Genomic DNA, 6,156 nt, shown 5'->3' with positions numbered 1-6,156 from the left:
AAAGATAGTATATTCAGTATTTTTCATTTTATTTTAAAAGTTATATAAGAAGAATATACACATGAATGTTATTAGTATTTATCTTTGAGAGATTATGAATGATTTTTTTTCTTCTTGGTGCTTTTCTATATTTTTAAATTTTCTATAATATGCTTGTGCATTTTTACTGTAAAAAATAAAACAGAACTACAAGGAAAATCCAATGTTGAACTAACAGAAATTATTCTCCAAAGGTAGAACAGTAAGTCATTGTGAAACCTGGGTATTTGGGGGCATTAGAGAGCCTTTTAGGTCACAGACTTCACTCTGAATACCTGAAGTCATTCAGGCCTAATCTCTGGCCTCATTATTTCTTCCTGTAAATTAAAAGAATTTTTATCTAAGAACAAATTCCTTTGGGCAAGATATAGCAACTGCTCCCAGAGTACTAAATAAAGATTATTGTGAAAACAGTGGAAAATAAATCTTTTTCCACAAAAATTAAAAGATACACAAAAATAGGCTCTCAAGATAATTTTGACAAGAAAATCTAAATTGAATGATGGCTTTACACAACTTTCTTAAATACAGAATTATGTCACCTAAGTTCAACTCAGAAGTTGGGGGTATAATGCATTAATGAAAACCCGTTTCTGCAGAGAGGTCAATAGTCCCTTCTCATCACAACAGTTATTGAATAGATTTGAGGTACACATTTGGGCCTTAATAAAAGGAATAACAGTGTGGTCATGAACACCTTCATTTTAAAATGGCGGACATGACTGAACCTCAAAATGAGAAAAGATTCCCCATCTGCCTTGAGAAGACACTGTTGCTATGGTGATGGTCTGCTAGCCTATAGCTGAACATCTTCAGGTGGCTTTGGTTTGTGGGGACAAGTTAAGACATGTTAGAACTACCCCACTTACACAGCAACCTGACCAAAGAAAGCCCTTTACAGTTAAGAACAAATTACCCACTTTTTAAAAAACTCCGTGGCTTGGAAGCTGTCTATGTGATGAAAACTCTCAAATGTTTATCTCCAACCTTTGAGCTTCAGACTTCCATAGCTTCCATAGCTCCATTTGGATGCCTGATTATTATTTGACATTTCACATGACCAAAACAGAGCTAATCATTTCTCCCATTCTCATCCCAACCATCACAATCACATCTTGCCCCATCCAAGTAAATTGCACCCCCATTCACTCAGTTGACCAAAAACCTTGGCATCATAACCACATTGTCTATTTTAACTTCTCTAAAACACTTATCAATGCCTGAAACGATTTGTTTGTTCATATATTTTTTCCTGACTCCATTAGAATATCAGACTTTGCACAGCAGAAATGAAACTGTTTTGTTCACCACTACGTTTCCAGCACCTAAAACAGTGCCTGATATAGAGTAGGTACTCAAAAAATAGTTATTGACTAATTCTGGCTCGTCCGATGGTATCACTTTCTTATTTTAGAATTTTCAACAATATTCTTAAGAATGTGATGTGACTGTAGACTATTTATTTCCACTGAGCATTTGTTTCCTCATTTATGAGATGGAAGATATTAAATAACCTACACATTTTCCATTTAGGCTAAAACTTCATAACTGTGATCAAAGCTTACATGAATTATAAAATATTCCTTTTCCACTAAGCTCACTATGTGATTTCCATTTAGCTCCTTTCTTGTTGTCATATACAAGAATGCATATGTAGCCATAGTTCTCAAAGCATTTTTGTTTCCATTATTTCCTTTGGCACCTCAAACTCCTGAAGCATTATACTTACTACTTCCATTTAACAGATGAAGAACTATAGACACAGAGAGGGTATACAGTTTGTTCAAACTCACCATGCATCTCCTTTCACTAACACAATCTGTTATGAATAAAAGTTGTTGGCTTGGCTAATACTTTAAATATTTTATAGTCACAGTGTAGATATAGGAATTATAATACATAATTTTTCTTCCAAATATTTTAAATAAATATTCATCATCATATGTGTGGTTTAAGGGAGACTAACACAGTTTTCCAATCTTCCCAAGGATTTTTTTTTTTTTTGGTACGTCAGCCTCTCACTGTTGTGGCCTCTCCCGTTGCGGAGCACAGGCTCCGGAGCGCAGGCTCAGTGGCCATGGCTCACGGGGCCAGCCGCTCCGCGGCATGTGGGATCTTCCTGGACCAGGGCACGAACCTGCATCCCCTGCATCGGCAGGCGGACTCTCAACCACTGTGCCACCAGAGAAGCCCCTTCCCAAGGATTTTGATTAGATTTTCTACAAGAAAAGACAAAGCTACTTGTCTTCTGTTTGAGTTGAGTGACATAAGTTGACCAAATCCACTCCCTGTTCATCCTTCAGCAGCATCTAATATTTCTCCCATTTGACTATTCCTTTGAATAAAGGCATTGCCTCCAGAAAGCCCCAGCAGTGAACAGGAATACAGAATAGTCAGAAAGATTTGGGTTCACATCCTCACTCCAACATTTACTAGCTTTGTTATTGTAAACAAGTCATTGACCTCCTTTTCTTCATCAGTAAAGTGTGACAACTTCTTAAGGAAAATGTAATAATTAAATTAGATGATATGAATTGGTGCCTGGTACATAGTACATACTCAGCAAACATGAGTTTTTCCCCATTCTGGTAACTTAGAGGTAACATATCAATCTAATAAAACTTAAATAAGCTTTATGGAAATGTAAAATGGATGAGGAAAAACAAAATAGGTCTGGAATACAGTACTGAGTAAATGTTGCTGAATGAATAAATAAATTATAGACAGGTACTAGCTCTATATATTTTGATAAAAGCTGTGAAGAACTAAACTTCAAATATTCTTAGCACAAGACAATTACAGTTTAGCCCCAGAAAAGAAAAGTTGGTATTTCTTTGCAATCACTTTAACTGAATGTGTTTTCCTTTAACTCTGGGTTTCTGAAAGGACCATGTGGCTTCTGTGCATCATTTGAACCTTCCCAACTTGTGAGCTGGTTATTTAACTTTATTCTCAAGTCTAGAGAAACCATACAAGAATTTTCTCTAGTCTAATTCAAATCTAGTATCTAAGAAGAAACAAGTAGATAAGAGAGAAAGACTTTTTTAACCCAAGAACTGAGGAAGCATGACTGACACAATATCTCAAAGGCTGGACTAGTTAATCTTTTAAAGTCCCTTCTATCGCCAAGATTCTATAAACCCCCTGGTTTAACCCTTTCTTTTAAAATGAGTTCTACAGCAGTTTCTATAATTACACTGTATTTTTGTAATATGCCCAGGTAAGTTTGAATTCAGTGGCTTGTGCTTTGATATTCATCTAGAGGTATTTATTGTAACCTTAATTGCAGAAGGTCATCTTACAGAAGATGCACTGTGGAGGATTTATATTGACCATGAGTAAGAAAGTAAGCTCGTGGGGACAACTCCCCCAACCCATTGTTCCACAGCAGTCAGCACTGCAGCCACTCTGATGAAAACCATTCCTATCAGGACTTTCCCCTCTCCTCTTCCCATCTTCTGGTCCACGTGACACTTCCCACTCAGAATATCAACATCAGTGCCACACCACTCTTCCCTCTCCCCCACTTTACCACCCCATACCCAACCGATCCCACCCCACCTCGAATGCACACACACTCCCAGTGCTCTGAAGGCTTCAGAATAAAAATATGATGACGTTTCCTTCCAAAAAAGGTGGGAATCCCTCCTTTAAAGGAAGCTGTAAACTTGCAAGGGCATGAGACACGTTATCATTATCTTACATTTCCATGGCACTCTAATATTAACTTTCTTTTTTTAGCTTCACAATATTCTTCTAAGAAACTATAAGGGATTCAAAGGAAATAACCCAGGAATATGTGATGCAGAGGGCCTGGAATCCTGGATTATGGAGAGAAGGAAGAGAGAAAACCAAATTCCCTGGACACAGTCCCAAGAGACCATGAGCTGGTGAAGAAAATGCTGATGCAGATAGCAGTTCTGACAAGGAGCCAAAGGGATGGATTGATCTCTGCTACAAAAAAGTCAAGGAAGGCTTCAACTCACTAGTGACCTTGAATGCAGGTGAAGAGAGAGGCGCAGCACAAGGTACATACTAAGACCTAGTAGTGTCAAGCTTTGTCAAAAGAAGAATTTTTGTTGTGAGGGAGTTCCATTATGTTATGAATCTGCATTTTTCATGGAGGAAGGGGTTTCCAAGACTTAGAAAACACCAGAGAGAAGAAATCTTAGAGTCTAAGCCTTTACGATCAGAGAGAAGTAGAAGGGATCACCAGAGGAAAAGGAGCTGAAACGACAGACTACAATGCTTCATACCTTTAACATGTGCCAAATTAAGTAATGTGAGACTGATGGGTTTCAATTGTATAAACTCTGCACTGCCAAGTTCTCACACACAGAAATAGAAGTCTGTTGTAAGTTGATTGTGTGGGCTAAGCTCTCCTGAATATGGTGAGAAGGGGAGCCAGGGAAAGGGGTGGTGGTGGGGGGGGAGTCAGGGTAAGGACGGGGATGCTATTTTCCAAAAGCAGTCTTCTGTACAGAAAGCTCCCCTTAGGGGTAAAAACGAAGATTAATCTAAGAGTAAACAACTTACATAACAAGAAACTTACCTGGAAGAGCCTTTAGCCTGAAGGTGGTGACTGCCCTTTGACCCTTAGTTATGGTTGGCCAGAAGGACGCAACCAGTTCCATCGTGAAGCTCTTTAGTAAAGCTGAATGTTCTTGATGGGGCGAACGGGGGCTCTTGGCAAGTCTGAGAGAAGAGAGGACCTTCCCGCCAATCTCTTCAAAAACCTACCTTCCCAGGAAAGCAGGCAGTGGGACTAGTTTTGCATTGCGACTCACAAATTCGAACCCTTTTCTTCCCAGTGCCGAGGTTCCCCTCAGCCTTGCCTAAAGTCGATGCAAATTATATCTATATTAAAGAAGTCTAGGGTATTTTACCTTGTTTTTTTAAGCGCAATTGCTATTTGTGTCCTGAGAGTTAGAAAGTGAATGGCCACGTTTATCCCCAGGACCAGGAAATTCGGACGGAGACACTTTGTTTAGACGAGGCGCCCAAGGTCACCGGAGAAGTCGGAAAGAGCTTGTGGCTAAGTCTTCACCCTGAGTTTTGGGCAGTGTTCCCTTTGCTGCCTCACCCAGGCTGCGGTCGCCAGAGAAATTTTCCCGGGGAGAAAAGACACCTCAGCTCCACGCTGCGGTTTTCAGTGGTTTGCGCCTCCTGCGCGGGGACAGGGCATTGGTTAACTGGGGTGAGTGAAGACCGCGAGGCGCACTCCAGCCTCAGAGACCCGGCGGATCTGGGCGGGCATGAGAGGGAGGTCGTGCAACGCACACCTTCCCGCCCTTAGCCCGGGATCCCTCCGCTGGCTGGAGCCCGGAGCCTGTGTAGTGCGCCGCTCGCACCCCGAGAGGCTTAGGGAAACCGAGCCTGCAGCGCAGGCGGCTGGGGCCCTGGCGACTGGGACTGAGCCTGTGGGTCGGGAATCCCCCGGAGCAGGAGCGCGTCGCCGTGCCCCCATTACCGGCGCCGGCCCTTTGGTCCCCGCCCTTCTCCCCGCTCGGTTCGCAGCCCCGGCCGCGGCCCAGCGGCTGCAGAGGCCGAGGGGCCGCCACCCGGATCCCAGCGCTCGGGCGGCGAAGGCACCACGTGTCCGGCCCGGGCTGGCGCGGGCGGAGCGGGCCGTGCCCGGCTCCCCGAGCCCGAGCGCACACCCGCGGAGGCGCCGGGCCCCATCCACACCCGACGCCAGCCCAGCCGGGCCCCGGCCTCCCGGGCGCGCGTGGATGCCTCCTCCTGGACGGCGCGATGGGGCCCTTCTGGGAGAGCAAGGGTAAGAGCAGGCGTCTGTGCGGGCTCTGCGGACAGAGAGCAGGCGTCTGTGCGGGCTCCCACGGGCGCGGGAGGGCCACTGGTCCTCTGTGGTCCAATGAGGGCCGAGATGGATGCTCCGGACCCCGGGACCGCTCCTTCCGGTGGTGGCGGCAGGGCGGGGGCGTTATCCAGGGTGCTCGGGGACACACAGAAGAAGGTTGTGGGAAATGGGGACGCTCAGCAGAGGGACGCTGAGGGGACAGTGTTCCTGTCTGGTGATTGAGATTGTCAAGCTGGACTCCTCGTTGCTGCAGGCACGGTTGACCAGGCCGTCGGTTGGTGGGGGGATGTATCCCT

The 6,156-nt window shown here is 44.3% G+C and overlaps 1 protein-coding gene across 2 annotated transcripts in view; it reads left to right on the top strand.

The window, feature by feature from the left end:
• The first annotated feature begins 5,662 nt into the window (after nucleotides 1-5,662).
• Nucleotides 5,663-6,156, top strand: part of SYBU (syntabulin) — a 112,769-nt gene continuing 112,275 nt past the window's right edge. Inside the window, exon 1 of one of the 2 annotated variants that reach the window (XM_060287555.1) lies at nucleotides 5,663-5,818. The gene's annotated coding sequence lies outside the window, so the exon portion shown is untranslated. The remainder of the gene's footprint in view (nucleotides 5,819-6,156) is intronic. The other variant, XM_060287556.2, reaches the window with a different exon arrangement.

The sequence above is a fragment of the Globicephala melas genome, chromosome 17, assembly GCF_963455315.2.
Source record: "Globicephala melas chromosome 17, mGloMel1.2, whole genome shotgun sequence".
Lineage (NCBI taxonomy): Eukaryota > Metazoa > Chordata > Mammalia > Artiodactyla > Delphinidae > Globicephala > Globicephala melas.
Note: the sequence above shows the minus strand (reverse complement) of the source record. Positions and strands in the feature narration are given on the sequence as shown.